This window comes from Rhinolophus ferrumequinum, chromosome 12 (genome assembly GCF_004115265.2).
Source record: "Rhinolophus ferrumequinum isolate MPI-CBG mRhiFer1 chromosome 12, mRhiFer1_v1.p, whole genome shotgun sequence".
NCBI lineage: Eukaryota > Metazoa > Chordata > Mammalia > Chiroptera > Rhinolophidae > Rhinolophus > Rhinolophus ferrumequinum.
Window position 1 is genome coordinate 55879457 of NC_046295.1, and position 18359 is coordinate 55897815.

At 39.5% G+C, this 18359-nt stretch overlaps 1 protein-coding gene across 4 annotated transcripts in view; it reads left to right on the plus strand.

Annotated features, from left to right (window-relative positions):
- The first annotated feature begins 7388 nt into the window (after window positions 1-7388).
- STX17 (syntaxin 17) overlaps window positions 7389-18359 on the plus strand; it is a 62618-nt gene continuing 51647 nt past the window's right edge. The window contains exon 1 of one of the 4 annotated variants that reach the window (XM_033122607.1): window positions 7389-7470. The gene's annotated coding sequence lies outside the window, so the exon portion shown is untranslated. The other 3 variants (XM_033122605.1, XM_033122606.1, XM_033122608.1) reach the window with 3 other exon arrangements.

Sequence of the window (18359 nt, forward strand, 5' to 3'; positions counted from 1 at the left end):
AGGTATACTAGGTTTTGTGTATTATTTTTTAACAGGTATGCATACATTATGTTTATTCTTTTGCATGTGCAATTTAGTTCATAATTTTAAAAGACTATTTTGAAATGAATTTAAAACTTGATGCATTGGGGCGGCCGGTTAGCTCAGTTGATTAGAGCGCGTACTCTTTACAACAAGGTTGCTAGTTCAATTCCCCCATGGGATGGTGGGCTGCACGTCCCTTCCCACCTCCTCCCTCCCTCCCCACTCTGGGTCTGAGGATGCAAATTGGAGAGGGAACTATCAGAAGGGGGTGAGGTGACAACTTGGGATGAGAGGCTGAAAAGGAGTGTGAGTTTAGAGAACAATCCTGGAGGGGTAACACTGTATGTGAGCAAAGTATTGTTCCATTTGGGAGTCTAGTAGGACAGCATTCCTTTCAAAGTTAGATTAGGAAAAGATGGCTGCATGTTATCACCTGGCAGGAAAAAAATATCTTCCAACACAGAGAGTGGAGAATAGAGTCAACACATAATTTTCCAAGAGTCAGAAGCAACAGGGGCTGATCCTGCCTACAGAAACAATGGAGAACAATGGTGGCAGGATAAAGAATGGGGAGAAATGGCAGACCAATGAAGGCCACAAAAGGAAAAAATTGTCTGTGAAATATAAATAAAACTTAGGCAAAATTAGCCAATCTTAACTTATAAGGAGTGGGCAGCAAACTTTCTAACTAGTGGGGCCACTAACGTAGAGAAATTATTTGTTGTTAAAGTGTTTTCTGTCATATTTAGGAGTGACAGCTCAGACGCAGACCATACTTGTTAAGAGATGGTGATAACCTTAAAAGTACATAGCAATTTACTATTACTTCTTATAAATTTGTTCTAACAGGTATATCACATTCATTTCTTCTTATAGTAAGTTTGTTTTTTTAAATGTTATATCTTTTATTTATTACACCAAGTATCCAGTATCCTAATTTGTATTATTTCTGAATTTAAGATGTATTTTCTGGAGTTTGTCAAACTATTTAGTCATCACTACCTGGAACATTTTAGCACCAGGTGGCAGCAAAATCTGAGAGGTGAGATAAAATTCTTGGCAGGGAAGCAAACACCTAATTAAGAATTTATCTCAAACCCCAGGATGGTTAATAAGGAATAGCATTACTTCCCTACTCCCCTTGTTTCTATTTAGATATTCATTCATTCTCTCTCTCTCTCTGTAGTGAGTGATTATCCAAATTGTGTACATATCCTCCCCTTGCTCCCATATACTCAACATATACTCTTATAAATACAGAGAATATCCACCAGCCAGCAGAGCGGACTGTGCTGCAAGTTAGCTTCAGATGGGCAAGAATTATGATAGACCAGAGCATAGAAAGCCAACAGAAGAAACCAAATTAGAATCCATTAGGAAAATCCCGGATGCAAAGAAACACAGACCAAGTTCAAACACCCATTCCAGATGGATAGAAGCAAACCAAAGTCAGGTAACTGAATGAGATGAAGAGGAGATATAAAGCAAGAACAAGCAAGAAACAAGAGTCACTCAGTGTTAAAGGTCAGCAAGGGCAGGGGCGTGGTCTCTAAAGAGACAGAAAAGAATCTAGAGTCACGCTGTCTTCTTAACTGTATCCAAGTGTTGACTACATGACCTCTACAAGAGTCTCCATTCTCTACGAGCTGGCCAAAGCACAGAGTCCTGGGATCCTTTCTGGCTTTTACCCTGTACTTGCTGGGTGATCCAAACTGGCTGTTTCCAAGCTTGGGGTGACTCCCTCATCAGATGAGAGTTAGTGCTAATCTATCTAATCTTGTCAGGAGAGATGGTAGTGATTTTGAATGGCAGTTCCAATTTGCTCTTATTTAGGAAGCTCTGCTTAGTCACTTCAGATTTTTTCTGGGTAGGGCCTGGTACTTAAGCTGTCAAACTGGATAGAGATGTATACTTTTTAAACACAAATACAAAATCATTTTAAAGTCCATTAAACAGAGTTTTTAGCTGGAAAGTAACTAAAAATTGTCAACCAACTTTATTTTCAGATGCTTCCTTAATCATGACATACTTCCAAATAGTATTTTTCAATAATTATGTTTTGTAAGCATTTTAAAAAAATACGTGTTCAAGCTTTTAGGCATTTTCAATCCTTTTTCCTACTTGTTAAGAAAGGCCCTCAATTCAGTCTTTGGAACATGTATCAAACTCTCAAATTAGACATCACCGTTTGAAGAATCTCTAAAAGGTTTGGAAGGGGATCTGCTGTAATCTTTCTTTATTCCTGAAGCTTTCCACACAACTGCATATTTCATTGTATGGCTGTAAAATAGCTGTTCATGTCATATGTCTAAAGAAAAACAACAGTCTTTGTTCCATTTCAAGATTCACAGGTGTTAACAGGTGGGAGAATTCCAGCTTTTGCTCTTAGGAAGAAAGGACCTATTGTGATCAGTAACTCCCTCTTGAGGAGTAGCTGTGTTTATTTCTGGCCTTGCAAACCAAGAGGTGGACTGTCTTCACGGAGCAGGTGTTTGTGGACAACTAGCAACAAGATGGAATCAAAGTATCCCAAGCTGAAGAGTTGCTAGGTGCCCAAAGAGGCCTCAGAGTACCCTGGTGTGATCTCCACGTTCCCAGGGCTACACCTGGGAACCTGATTTAACAGCATGGTAAGAGTGGATTTCTTTCTCCCTCTCTCTCTCTCACTCTACTTTCTCTCTCTCAGGTGGAAACCCACTAATACACCCTGATGTATAAAAAGTTTGTTTATTAACTTATAACTAGGGACTTGGATCCTCTGATAAGTATATTACTCATCTATAGATAGATCTACACAAAAAGCCAAAATATTATCAAAAGTCTGCTGCACACAAGCATAGACTCAGAAGAAAGGGAATTAGAACATGAGTCCAGTATTTAATAGTATTAGATTTGCTATAGCCCAATGCACTTGTCTCCATAAGGAACAAGACAGATTACATCCCTCACTGTGTCTTTATCTGGACTTGATCTAATAGCTTTACTAGATCTGATATTTTATATTCAATTTCAACTTAATTTCCATTGTCTTCTGGTGCAAATGGAAGTATACTAGGAACTCAAAAGGGTTAGACAAACCACAACAGTAGAGAACCATGGCTCAAGATGTATGAGGAGGAAGAATGTCCTTAATTATTCTGCATGACTTTCAATCTCTAAACTCAGATATACTCTATCCCATAATATACAAGAAACACAAACACTGCTGATTGTCTTCTGAGGCATTATGAGACATCATAGAGGTGAGAAGAAACAAGCGTATGTTCTGATTTTTCTAAATAGAGAAATGATTTGAGCCTGAAAGGACAGAAAAAGAAGTAAGTCTAACATAAACCTCTGAAACGTTTAGACAGATTGTTTGTTGGGCATCGAAAAGAAAGCAGCGATCCTGAGGAAGCAACACGAGTTTACTACAAAGGCATCAGCCATTCAACCAGTTCATCAGTTATACTGTAGGCTGGATTATTACCAGACATATTTATGTATTAGTTTATCAGATTTAAGATCAAACTCAAATATAAATCATAAAATCAACTGGATGGTAGTTAATTTTCTATGCCCCAAACCAGTGAACGCAGCAGCAATAATGTGTTCTTCGGAAGTCTGGGTGAAACTATAGTGAGCTGATCTGACCAATACCCACTCCACCTCCTGTAGTAACCCTGAAGGCAACTTTTCAGTTCTGATAATATTGCCTTTACTGCAAACATATCTAAATTCTGCTTTCAGAATTCCATTCTGAAGTTTACTTTCTTTCGTTACTGGTTGAAAGTCACTGTCCTTTGAAGAATTTTTTAATTTTTTAGAAACAGTCAAGTCTATTAAAAACAAGAAAAAAAGATGAACTCTGATCACCTAGTCAATTGAATGAGAGGGTGGGGAAGTAAGGAAGGCAAAGATTAAGGGTCTACACATAAACCAAGGAAACAGATTTAGTTGAGGGTCTTATAAATTGGCCCTAAAAGCAATCTCTAAACAGGGATTTTTCTAATGGAGGAAAATGTCCTTACTACTTTTGAATTTTTACAGATTATCTTGCTTTCAAATGTTTAAAAATGCAAGTTTAAAATGATAAGGGAGATTGAATATAGGAAGACATACAGACTTTTCTATATCTTCCTTTCTTCTGACTTAGCAATGTGATCCGAGCATTACCAATATCTTTTAGTAATAGAACAGGTTTCATTCCACTTTAAATGCATTTATATATATATGATTTTTAAAAATCGGGATAACAGATTTTATCTTCTAATGTTCTGATAGGGTACAAATCTTAGCTCTTTTATTTAAACTTAAATAGAATTTTTAAAACACATAGGAACAAAGATTTAGATAGTTTTAAGTTTGTATCTTCTCTTAAATTCTTTTGAAAACAAAATTCAAACTTTAACTCTAAATGCAAAAATATTCAGTTACCAATAGATTCACATTATATTCAAATGTTATCTTATACATGACTTGAACCAAATTTTAAAAGTTAGAAGATCAAAAGTAGTACCAGAAAGAAATGAATGTAATGTTACTTTTCCAGTATGCCTCATCCATGCAAATTTTCCCAGGGGACATTTCAAATACTCTATATCAGAAGTTAATTGAATAAGAAGTAAAAAAAAGAAAAAGAAAAAAAAAAGAAATGATCTTTACTTATAATTTAACCTTATTTCAGGAGGAATAAAGATGATTTACAAAACTCCATATAATTCAATAAGATATTTTATAAGCAAGTATTAAAGGAAGTATTAAAAAGAAAACAAATGTGGGAGAAGTAAGCCAGGGCTGACGTAAGTATTCACATTCATGCTGTGAAGTCCCATGTACTTGTTAAATTTGACTTAGGCATTCTAACAACCATTGAAAAGAAGGACATAATCAAGTCCCTGATTCATAAAGTTTAAAAAATAAAGTCTATTTAGAGGGGGGAGACATTCTAGGTTCTGAAGTCTGAGGGTAGAAAAGCTCAATCACTCACCTGCTAACTTAAAATATTTCCTGGTGGTACACTGAGGTGGTTTAAAGTGGAATTACATAATTGGTCAGGAGTACCTAAAGTACAACTCAGACCATTTCACTCCTCTGCTCTAAAAAGTTCTCCATTCCCTATAAATTTTTTGTTCTGCCATTTGAGGCCATCCTTAAAACCAAATTGAGGTGAGCTCCCTGAAGGCAGACAGCATTTCTTATTCAACATTGTGTTGCCAGCATTGTCACAGACCTTTGTGATAGAATAGGTGATAACCGACGCTCAAAGATGTTATATTACACAGAAGGATTCTCCATCAGCCAAGAAAATCTGTGGAACTTTCTCCAGCCCTCATCTCTCTACCTGTACGGTTTTCCCCTGACAACTCTACCTGTTGAATGGTTACCAGTATCTTCAAAGTCCATAATAAGGATGATAACGTCTCCATCACCAAAAATAACTACAATAACATCACTTTGTATTTGTATGGTGCTCTATGGTTGACACAAAACTTGTAATCTATTCTCACAACCAGCTTGCTTTGTGGGCCAAACAGTGATCGTGACCCTGCTCTACCATGCAGAAGACATCTTTCTTGAAGAAGGTACCTCCTTATTAAGTGGTAAATGTCATTTCCTCCTGATTTCCATAACGGGATGTGGTTTCTTCCTCTCCTTTAAACCCTTGTGGCATTTGGTTTATACATCTCTTGTGACTAGTAACTACATACATTTTATATAGTGCTACAGTTTACAAAAACACTTTCTCATGCTAAGTTCCTATTTCTTTTTCATTCCCACAACATTGTTTAAAGAAAAAAATAATCTTCTCCTTACCTTGAGGACCCTGCTGCTCTCTCCACACTCTCTAAAAATATACTCAGATTACACCACCCACAACTACTACCACACTCATTTTATCATCCTCCAAGAACAACAGAAACTAACTTCTAGGTCCCTACTCTCTGCCAGGTGCTGCTGGGATAATTTTTTATAGATACCACTATGTCAATTTAGCTCTTCTTTGCTCGTAGATTGTTAAATTTGATTTCCCTTCAACAAAACCCCACACCAACCAAATTCTAGAAATATGTACTTTCTTCCTCTGTGTATACTTTAAGTAATAAGGCCAAAGTGTAGTGATGCTGAGGAGAAACTGACACCCTTTCTGAAACTCTGCGGCACTGACACACTTAGGGACCGATTCTGGCTGGAGTGCACCACAATAGTGTAACACATCAGGTGAATCAGAGATGTGTTGACAAAAGCTGCCAGTTAGGGAAATTTCTGATGATGACATCATCAGGTAGGAAAAGACTCCAGCAGAGGTATTCTGATGATGAAGCTCTTCGTTCCTCACTTTGGCTCAAAGTGACAGCTTCAAGCCAGAAGAAGGCTGGGAACAGAACCAAGATAAAGGCCACTACCAGGAATCTCCTGGGTCTGAGGACAGAAAAAAATCCGTGTGTCAAGATGTGGCATTACACAATTCCAGGGGATACTCTTCACATGGAATACAATATGCATGGTATTCTTGGAGTTGTGCAAGAAGGGGTCCTCCCCTCTGTGTCTGGCTCTTTCCCTCCATTCCACTGACTGAGCGCCATAGGGGACATCCATGTTGGAGACCCTCAAGGGAACCGGACACTCTCAGGCTTTCATAACTCATTTGACGATTTAGTGTTTGGTGTTTTTATTTCAGTTCATTTAATGGCTGTCACTTCCTGTTAAAGATACCCGCATAGGTGTGGGGCACAATGGGATTCTCCAGGCATACTGAATGGGAATGTGAAGACCAGGGCCAGGCCCGAGGGGTGACTCCTCTCACAGCGTAACTCTGACTCCTGTGGCAAAGATTTCCCCAGAAAAAGTCAACTTTACCTGGCATGTGTGGCCTCCATTCTTTTAGCTATGTTTTCCTGAGGAAAGCCTCATCTTTTGAGAACAGTGAATTAGAAATTATTCTAATTCCTATCTGGGGCCTGGTGACTATTCCCACCTGCCCTTTCGGACTGTGGTTCTCAAAACTGACTGCACTTTAGAATTACCTAGAGAACCTTAAAAAAATACTTTGATGCCTGGTTTCTATTTCAATTAAACCAGGATCTCTGAAGGTGAGGACTAGGCAACTATATTTTTTAAAAGGTCCCCAAGTGGCTTCGTTGTGCCATCAGCGTTGCGAATCTATGCCTCTGGTGGTGTTCTTATTCCTCCTCTGATCTCACCCTCAGTGACAAACTGAGCTTCAGAAGGTTTGCCCAGCTGGAGCAACTCAGTTGTGAAACTAGAGAAGGGACCAATGAGATCACAAAGGTGATGAGACAACATGTCATTCAAAAGAGATATTTATCAAGCTCCACATTCCAGGCCATGGGCTGGGAACACACAATAAATAACACAAGTTGCCTGTGCCCTCAACAAGTTTCTGCTCTAGTTGGAAAAAACAGATATGTGAAGGACTGCACTGCAGAGCAAAATTAAATTGAGGTACGTGGGAGCACAGGCTGGGGAAATAAGGAAAGGTATGGGGGGACAGAAGGGATTTGAGATGGGTCTTCAGGGAAAAATAAAATTTTGATCAATGAAAAGGAGGCAAAAAGCATTCCATAGAGAGGCATAGCTTGAGCAAAGGCATAGGAGTAAGGAAGTGGATGGGATGGTAGGAAGTTATAGGAACCTGGTGGAACTTCAAAAAATGGTGGGCTATGATGCTGTAAATTTAAATGAAAACTTGGAGAGCCTCAGAAGCCCCCGTGAGGAATAGATAGGTGTATGAGTCTGCATGACACGTGTCTTAGATGGAGTGGGCCACAACAAAGGTTTAAAACTCAATAGTGCATAACCAGATCTGAAACAAATGGGAACATGATCAACATGAACTTGGATAAATGCATCTGAGGTAGTTACTCATCCTGCGCTCTGGCAACCTGTTCTCTGCTGAATGCCCACTACTTTTAGGAATCTGAACGCACCTCTGTTGCATTCTTTGTGCTGTTTACATATGTTCTCTGTTCAGAATGCTCTTTCCTCCCTTCTTTGACGACTCCTATCTATTGGTCAAACTCTGAAATCACCTTCTCTGTGCCTCTTTCTATACAGCACTTCTGCAGGGATAGCTAATAATAGTGCTTGTAAAATGTATTTATTGAGATGTCTGTCTTTCCTTCCACATTGTGAGTCCCTAGAGGACAGGAATGGGATCTTTTTAAACTTTCAATCACCAGGACTCAGCACAGTGGCTGGCATGTTGCAGTGTAGACTTACTGGCTGAATGGGAAAGCATCTACCAGATGTTGGAAAGATTCAAACTTAGCAATTATGTCCTTTAATGTTTGAGCATAGGGATTTAGAAAAAAAATTTCCATATTTAAAGCCATTTGCTCAGGCTTGAAACATTTCTCTTCTGATGTGTTTACTTATCTTAAAAAAGTGACAGTTGTTGAACCTATCAATTTATTTCCATATAGCAAGCAATAGTTCTTTCTTTGGTAATAATCTGCCAAAGAAATATTAAAGTTAATATGCCTTTGGCTAGTGGAAACATAAGTATCACTCAAAAAGCACCTACAATCCAGTGAGGCCTACAGAAAGGAAAAAAATCCCCTTGGGGGTATGACAATGGAATTTGGGGGTTTGATGGGCTGAGAAGAGGGAGGTTGGGGCTCATTGTGAATTCTGTTGATTTCCAATTCCTGAAATACATTTCATTAGTTGGGGGATTAAAAGGTTTACTGGTGAGAGTGTTAGTTGTCAAAGGATTGAGGGCAGATTCTACAATCCTATAAAAGAGAGTTCCGGCAGCTTCTTCAACAGAAATCTAGAAAGATTTGGTATCTTGGAAATCATTTTGCTCTATTGCTATACTTTTTTAGCTCTTCTATAACAATCCTGCTGCCCTTGGAAAAAATGGTAACTTTCATGAACTTAATTTTTGCACTGTTGCTCTCATATCCTATTTGCAAGGCACTCTGACATTTCTCCTTGAAGTTCTATTGGTTTTTGCCTCACATATTTTGAAGCTCTGTTGTTAGGCTCATACACATTAAGGATAGTTATGTCTTCTTGGATAATTTAACCCCTTTATTATTATGCAATGTGCCCCTCTTTATCCCTGACAATTTTCCTGTTCTGAAGTCTGCTTTGTCTGAAATTAATATAGCTACTCCCACTTTCTTTTGATTAGTATTAATTAGCATGGTATATCTTTCTCCATCCCCCACCCCATTTTTTTAAGGAGGGCGCAGCTCACAGTGGCTCATGTGGGGATCAAACCGGCAACCTTGGTGTTATCAGCACCATGCTTTAACCAACTGAGCTAACCAGCCATCCTGAGTGCCTTCACTTTTAAAGGATAATTTTGCTGGATATTAAATTCCAAGTTTGTGTTTTGTTGTTGTTGTTGTTGTTTTTACCAACACTTTAAATATTTCACTCCGCTCTCTTCTTGTTTGCATGGTTTCTGATGTAATTTTCATCTTTCTTCCTCTATAGGAAAGGTGATGCTTTTCCTCTTGCTTCTTTCAAGATTTTCTCATTGTCTTCGGGTCTTTTTAGTTTGAATACGATATAGCTAGGTGTAGATTTTTGGGCATTTCTCTTGTGTGGTTTCTTCTGAGCTTCCTGCATCTGTGGTTTGGTGTCTGTCATTAACTTTGGAAAATTCTTGGCCATTATTACTTACAATATTTCTTCCATTCCATTCTCTTTCTCCTCTCCTTCTGGTGTTCCAATTATGTATATGTTACATCTTTTGAAATTGTGCCAGTTCTTACATATTCTGTTCTGATTTTTTTTCTTCATTTTTTTCCCCTTTGCATTTTAATTTGGAAATTTTCTATTGATATATCTTCAAGCTCACTGATTTTTTCCTTGGGACCATGTCCAGTTTACTGACAAGTCCATCAAAAGCATTCCTCATCTTCATTACAATGTTTTTCATTCCTGGCATTTCCTTCTGATTTTTTTCTTAAGAGTTTCCACCTCTCTGGTTACATTACCCAACTGTTCTTGCACATTCTCAACTTTTTTCATTAGACCCCTGAGCATATCATTCATAGTTATTTTAAATTCTTTGACTGATAATTACAAAATCTTTGCCATATCTGAGTCTGGTTTTGATCCTTGCTTTGTCTCTGTAGACTATTACTTTTCTTGCCTGTTAATAGGCCTTGTAATTTTTGTTGAAAACCAAATATAATATATCTGGTAGTGAAAACTGAGGTGATTAAGCATTTAAGGTAAGGTTTTACATTAATCTGTTTAGGAGCTGGATTGTGTTTCATGTTTGCGGTACCAGTAGGTATCAGAGGCTTCCATTTCCTCTAGCGTCTTTGTTGTCTTTGGATTTCTCCCAAAACTCCTTCTTATATAGAGATTGGACCTTGCAACTCTTTCAGCTGTAAGCCATTATTTTACTGGAGCCCTGTGGATGTGGTGGTAAGGTATAAGGAGAGGGGAAGCATTTTATAATCCTATGATTAACTTTCAGTCTTTAGTGCGCCTGTGTTCTTGGGCTGTGACCTTCACAAGTGTTTCTCAGCTTTTCCCTCCTTAAGAGGGACTGCAAGGGTAGGGGGGTGCTGCAGTTGGGTAATGCCCTTCTCCCCCCCCCCAAACCTCTCACTAAGTCTTTTCTCCTGCTGAGTAGGCCTTCGTTATGGAGAAGGCTCTGGTATATTTCAAAATGGTTTCTTTTCCCATCCTCTACCAGAAACATGAGGATTTTTTTCTTGGCTCTTTACCTTGAGAATCTGGTGAGCTTCCTGGAGGTAAAATCCAAGGAAGTGTAGGGTCTCCCTAAGAGGAGTTTCTCACTCTCACACTAGACAATACTCCACCTCCAACAATTTGTCAATGTTACTATTTAAATGTTCCTACCAGCTTAAGGCTCCAGGGACTTCTACTTCTGGTCAGGTGATCCTGGCTGTGATTCTCTGATTTGCCTGTCTCTTCAGATTTTGGGTGTGTGGGGGGAGGTAAGGGGGATGGTTTGACCTGCAATCTCAATTCTCTGAAGAGTCCAGGAAAAGTAACTGTTTTAAAGTTTGTTTAGCTTTTTTCTTCTAAGGATACGAGGGACAACTTTCAAGTTCTTTACATGTCAGAGCTGAAACAGGAGGCCCTTAGAATTCTGTAAAAGCAAACTTAGAGTATTTTGTCATTTACTCAATTACAGTTGGCCTTCTGTATCTATGGGTTCTGCATCTGTAGGTTCAACCAACTGCAGATCAAAAATATTTTGGGGGAAAATGTTATATTTTGTTGATGATATGTACTATGTAGTTAGGCCTACGATGGTTGTGTCTGTACTAAACATGTATAGACTTTTTTCTTGTCATTATTCCCCCAAACAATACAGTATAACAATTGTTTACATAGCATTTACATTGTTTTAGGTGTTATAAGTAATCTAGAGATGATTTATAGTATACAAGAGGATGTGCATAGGTTATATGCAAATATTATGCCATTTTACATAAGGGACTTGAGCACACACAGATTTTGGTATTCATGAGGGGTCCTGTGACCATTCACCCCCATGGATCCCAAGGGATAACTTATTCCCCTTCACACCTCCTCCGCTCCAACCAAATTGAACTCCTCAGTATTCTTCATCCCAATCTTTTCTCCAATCCTACCCTGTGCCTTTCACCTGGAATATTCTCCACCAATTGCCTCTCCCTCTCTGCACATCCAAATCCAACTCATCTTTCCATGTCCACCCCTATTTCTAGATTTTCTAGATTTAATGCCTCCTTCCTCCAAACACCTATTTTACAATCTGATGTTTTTTTGACGCATTACTGTCTACATTTTATTCCAGTAAGTTGGTATGTGTTTTGTTGCCGCCTCCAGTGCTTTTCAACCTTTTCCCTATCATGGCACAAATAGAAAATGATATTTGTAAAGCAGAACTAAGAGAGAAAGCTGCTCTCAGCCTTTGCCACTGGTCTAGTTACACTGGGAGCTGGGGAAGTTAATCTCTCCACACACCTGTAACACATTCAAGCACAGGGGTTGAGAAGCTGTTATGTACTCACAGACACGGAGGGCCAAATGTAATAGGAAATAAAGCTAGAAAGCAAGGTTGGACCCATTGGAATGTCTATCTATTTGCATGACTGTATATCTATCATGTGATATTACTGACATTCATAATAACTAAGCTACTACAAAATTCAAGGTGTTTTGTAAATTGCCAAAGTTTAAATATCATTTATTAGGCTGATGCAAAAGTAATTGTAATGCTAAGTATGTTTACTGTGTTTTAATTGAAAGCATAGTGTACAGTTGCATCTTTTGAGGGTAAGTTGGAGGGTGAGGGGTGTGGGTATGAGGAATTCAAGTCAGTGAATAAAGCAAAAAAATTTTTATAGAGTCAAAATTGCCCCTGAAAATTGTTATATTGCTCACAAGGTCCATTAAGCATTGGTTTTAGAAATACTACCTTATGCAATAATTCTCGGGCACACTACGTTTTGAGAATAATTAAGGTAATTAAAAGAACAAAAGGTGGGGGTAGGAGTCTGTAGGCATATGTCTGAGCATTTAAGCTACTCTACATGTAAAATGATTATCAAATTCCTATGTGGTGAATGGTTGATGAGTGGAGAATTCTAGTTACTGACTGCCTGCAGAGTTTACTCCTTTTGGTTTGATATAAGGTCTTTATAACCTTATATGAACAGACTGGTGATGGTGATGGTGATGGTGACGGTGATGGTGACAGCAATGGTGACAATGATGGTGTGTGTGTGTGTGTGTGTGTGTGGTGGTGGTGGTGGTAGCGGGGGGACAGCAAAGCAAAAAGTGGAGAGGATTAAGTACTACAGTCAGTGAACACTACATATAATTTTAAGATGTTATAAGAGTAGAAATAAGTGGGATTTTTGTGTCTACAACAGAATTCTCTTGATTAAAAGTAGACCCCCGGAACTAGTTTAAGCAATTAACAAAAAGTGGGGTTGGGAATGGTGGGGTTTAGAAAGTTTTGGGGTATAACCAGATGTAAGTGTTGGATGCAGTTAAACCTTGAGAATAAACTGGAATCAGGAATTTGAATGTGCTGCAAACTCTGTTTCCTTTTTCTGCATCCAGTCATTCTCCCCTCCGTCCCCTTTCTCTCTATCTCTTGCGTGGCTTTTGATTATATTTCCAAAGGGGTGAAGGGCTTTAACAAAGGTAGAGATCACTGCTGCTATTTCACCACTATTTCAGACAGAGGTAATAGAGAGAAATAATATTAAGGAAGTATCTATTCCTTGTTTAGAAAGGTGTTTTGTTTGTTTTAAATCAACAATTGCTAGTTCTTTATTTTCCTTTCTCACTGTGGTATAACTTACATGAAGTACACAAATCCTAGCTGTACAGCTCGATGAATTTTCACACATGAAATCACACCAGATCAATATATAGAACATTTCCAACACCCCAGAAAGCTACTTCATGCCCTTTCCCAGTTAATCCCATTCCCAGGGTAACCACTGTTATCACTTTATTTTTAATCTTTCTTCATCTCAGTTCACAAGATGGTTGGAATGATAAAATGCACAAAGAAATAGAATGCATTCAGAACTACAATAGATATTGCAATAATTCATGGCTAGAGAAAGAAACTAGTGAACCTAGTGGCTTTTAATGTTTTTGAACATGACCTAAAGGAACACCTTGTTTTTAATACCATGACTAGGATATACATATACTCATCTCTCCACACTTCTAAACAGGATGTATGAGCAGCATGGCTTCCTCTGATTCACCAGCCTATGGAGTGAAAAAACACGGCCACCAAGAGCTCTGCTGTGAGCATCTTTTCCACTCAAGAAACCATCCCGACTAAAGCTAGAGTCCTATCCCCAACCCCAAATTCCTGGAAAGGTATTTTATTGTTCCAGATTGAGTCAGGTGTCTGCTCCTGGAACAATTCAATGGCCTGGAGTGTGGATTCATGCCTGTACAAAACGGCTGCCAGGGGCTCATTAACTGATAGCATGCAGATCTGGTGTGGAGAAACAGTTCCCAGAGAAGGGATGGGCTGGGACGACAACTTAAAGGTCTATATTATCTGAGAAGCAAATCTGAATTTGATTCTCAGGTTCTCCATATACTTACTCTATGATACTGGAAAAAGTATTTCTTAATTCATAGAGATAATACATATTTTTCTCTTAGTCTGTTCCAAGAACTGTAAGTTTATCATAATATATACCTTTCCTCAAGAAACAGTTTTATTCAGGTGTAATGACATACAATAAACACATATACACTTATTTACAGTGTACAATTTGGTAAGTTTTGACATGCATACACCCATGTAACTAGTACCACAATCATGATAATGAACACATCCATCACTCTGGAAGTTTCCTCATGCCCCTTTGTAATCCCTTCCTCTGCTCCCACCCCATTTAGCTAGTATTCTGTATTCTTCAAATAGGTCCTGTGATTCCCTATAAACACAAACTTGATTGTGCTATTTTTGAAAGTGATCTTTTTGCCCACTACATTTTTAAATTGGCAATTGTTGCTTAGGAAAGGTATTTCTCTGGACACTTTTTGAACTTGTTTCAATAAGCAATCATAATACCTGAACATATATGTGTGTGTGTGTGTGTGTGTGTGTGTACACACACACGCGCGTTTGGCTTTCCTGGTTCAGTTAGGACCTCAGGAAAATGTTGGCTAGTAGTATTGGGCCTGTTCCTAACAATTTCAGGGCCCAGAGCAAGAGTACAAAAAGAGGTCTATATACCAAATGTTTACATATTTAAAGATTACAAATCAAGCTAACAAACTGTGAGATTACAAATTCTATCTTGCTACCTTGACACACCTAACTTACAGCAAACATAGCTTTAATAACTTGGAAGGCTAGGTTCAAATTTACAACCTTTGAGGGCTATGCTTCTCTATTGTACTTGAGATAACTTTTTCAGAACTTATCTTGAATGACCTTTACTTCAAAAGATAATGTTTAACTGACCATTGAATAAAAAAACATTTTCACATGGCATCGTCAAATAATTTAATTTTTCTCCTTAGAATTGAAATTTTATAAGCTCCTCATTCCTAGAGTAAAAAACAAACACCGGTATTTATTATACCCACAAAGAAAATCCAAATTTCTTAGATTTTGTGCTTTATTTTAGAAATTGCCTTTCAAGGCTTTCTTACAGGCCTCTAATCTTCCTTGGTCCACAATTTCTACCTCTACTCCCACTCCACCGGAAGATCCTAAGAACTGAGTTTCCTTAGCTATGGCTTGAATATCCTTATTCCTTCTGAGGACAATACCATCAGTGGATACATCTAAGCAAGTCATCTGAACATTGACAAACATGTGTTAAAAAGGCCGGGTCTGGAAGTTAGGCCATCCAAAGTGAAGGACCTGTAACCTGGACAGGGCTTCAAAGCCAGCTAATCTGCTTGTTCATTGGTGGTAGCAGGTATAACTGGAAGAACTTGCGATGGAAATTAGCAAATCCAGCTGGAGTTCCAACTCTTGCCACTTATTGGCTGCACTGGACTGAGTCACTGAAAAAAAATCTTTGTTGAACCTCAGTGTCATTAGCTATAAAATTGGAATAAGGACATTGGCATTAAGGGCTCAACTTGTTTTTTGGGGGGGCGGTTATCAAACTTTTCTGAGCTTCAATTTCTGCGCCTGTTATAGTTAAGACTTGTACCGGCTCCCCCTCAGGTTTTGTTTTTTCTTTTCTTTCTGGGAGCAGTGGCGAGAGGAAGAAGCCACAACTTTTTTGAGCTTCAGTTTCCACATGTGTAAGGAGCTAAGAACACAGGGTCAGCCCAGTCAATAAAGTTCCTGGGAGAACAGGGGAAAAGGGACAAAAACTTTGCAGAATGTAGAGGGCTATACAAATGTGAATTCTCTCATACTTCACAGTCAACAAACTGACGAAAGAGCCTTTGTGTGTCTCCTTCCTACTGGCTCGAGTGTCACCACCCCACTACATAAACCAACACCACTTTTTAAAAAGATTCTCGCCCGCGTTTGTACTCACCTGCGCGTGGGCCACACCTCTCGTTGCCCGGACGCGGCGGGTGGGGGCGTGGCCTAGCCCGGCCGGCCCAATGCGACTCCCCGCCCTGTCGCTCCCGCGCCTGCGCCCTACGCACCGACCACCCTCGAGCGCCCCGGCGGGAGGTAAGGGGCTCGCGGGAGGCCGCCGTAGGGTCGTCAGAGCCTGACCCGCATCGTGGGCCCGGCCCGCGGGAGAGGCCCCCCCCTGCGGGAAAGAGGGGCATCAGATCGGAAGTGCGAGCGCCGTTGGGGCTCCTCCCGGCTCCAAGAAGTGGCAGTTTCGTTTTTGGAAGCACTGTCCGAAGCGGGCATAGGGAGGCGGCCGACAGGACGAGCGTGATGGCCTCCCGGGGTCGCGGGGTGGAAACGTTCCTGGCGTCAGCCTTGCCTGTGACGCACTGTAGGCCTTAGATCGCCGGGGTTCTCCGGAGACGAGCCCGCCCATCCGATCTCTGGTGGGGGGCGTTTGTTGTGTGTGGCCTAGGTGCGCCGTGGGTGACACTGCAAGGGGGTGACGCGAGGCTCAGGAGTGGTGTGGAGTGGACCAGGAGCAAGAGATCGGAGCCCCTTGTCAGTCAGACTGGGAGGTGGTTCACAGACGGTCCCACATCTAACTCCCTCCTTTTGTAAATTCGCAATCCGAGGCTCAGAGAGGAGAGAGACCTTATAGTAGGACTAAAGGCCTTTTTTTCCAAAGTCAATACCCTGGCCCCCCAGTCAGAAACACGGGGTGACGTGTCTGAGGAAATTCGGTGCCACCACTGTGGAGAAATGTGGGATCTCTAAGCCGATGGAAGGTGTTCATTACTTTTGGGTGAGTGTAGGGGTGTTTCAGCGATTTTGGACTTTTTCTGAGGAATGGGGCTTTTCAGTTATCAATAACCTCTTAAGTAATTTAGTTAACTTCCCAGTACTTTTTTCTCACGAGAAACATGAATATTATGGTACTCAGCTGATAATAGTTGCAAGTGCTAAATGGTAAAGTCTGTAACATCTGGAAACCCTTCCTCCCAGGTGTTAGTGTGGTGAATATGATTTCAGTTCTAAATGTTTGCCCTGGGTTATGTGAAACATCAATCCATACATTACAAAAAGACTATTTTGAAATAATTTGACATTACAGAAAAGTTAGAAAAGTAATACAGAGTCCTCTACAGCCTCCTTTAATGTTAACACCTGATACGACTGGTACAATTATCAAAAGTAAGAAATTAACATCCGTACAATACAATAAACTACCAATTTTCAGATTTCATCTTTTTTTTTTTTTTTTTTTTTTTTTTTTTTTTTTTTTAGTAGTAACTTTCTGTTCCAGGGTCCAATCTAAGACTCATCATTGCATTTAGTTGGCATGGCTCCTTAGTCTCCTCCAAGACCAAGACTGAGGAGCTCCAATTTGACAGCTCCTCAGTACTGGTCTTTTATGACCTTCACACTTTTGAAGGGTCCTGGTCAGTTATTTTGTACTGTCCCTCAATTAGGTTTTTGGTTTTTTTTTTATGATTTGATTAAGGTTATGCAATCTCTTGATACCACAGGTATGTATGTGCCCTTCTCACTTAATCATTTGAGGGGTGCCTGACATGACACACTGCATTCAATTATTAATGGCTTAGTTAAGACGGTGTCTCCTGGGATTCTCTAATGTAAAGTTACTATTTTTCCCTTTGTAATTAATCGATATCTTGGGTGAGAACTTTTAAATTGTGCAAATATCCTGTTTCTCCTTAAATTTTCACTTGCTAATTTTAGCATCCATTGATGGATCTTGCCTTCAGTAATTATTACTGTGATGGTCTGATGGTGACTTTGTTTCTCTCATTTCTTCATTTATTAATGTTCTGTAAGGAAGAGCTATCTCTTCTCATTTATTTATTCAGTTATTTATCAGTATGGACTCTTTTATTTTTCTATTTGGTATTATCCTACCCTTTTGTTACTTCTTTTATGGCTCAGTTGTTCCAGCTTTGGCCATTGGGAATTTTTTCAGTTGCTTCCTGTGCCCTTTTGACAACCCCCATCCTCTTTTGAGAACTTCCCTCCTTTCTGGCACCATAAGATGCTCCAGGCTTATGGGACCGTCCCTGGGACCAGTCACCAAGGACCCCTGGTTTCTTTTTTCGGAGAATGGCGTTTAAACACCAAGATCTAGGGGCTAGATATGCTCATTGCTACTGAGGTATCATTGCTTCTAATGGCTGGCATGTGCATATATATCAGTGTGTATATGTATACACACACACACACACGCATATTCATGCATACACATTTATTTTTATATTTGTATAGACATACATCTGTACATCTATACAGAAAGAATATATATATTCTATAT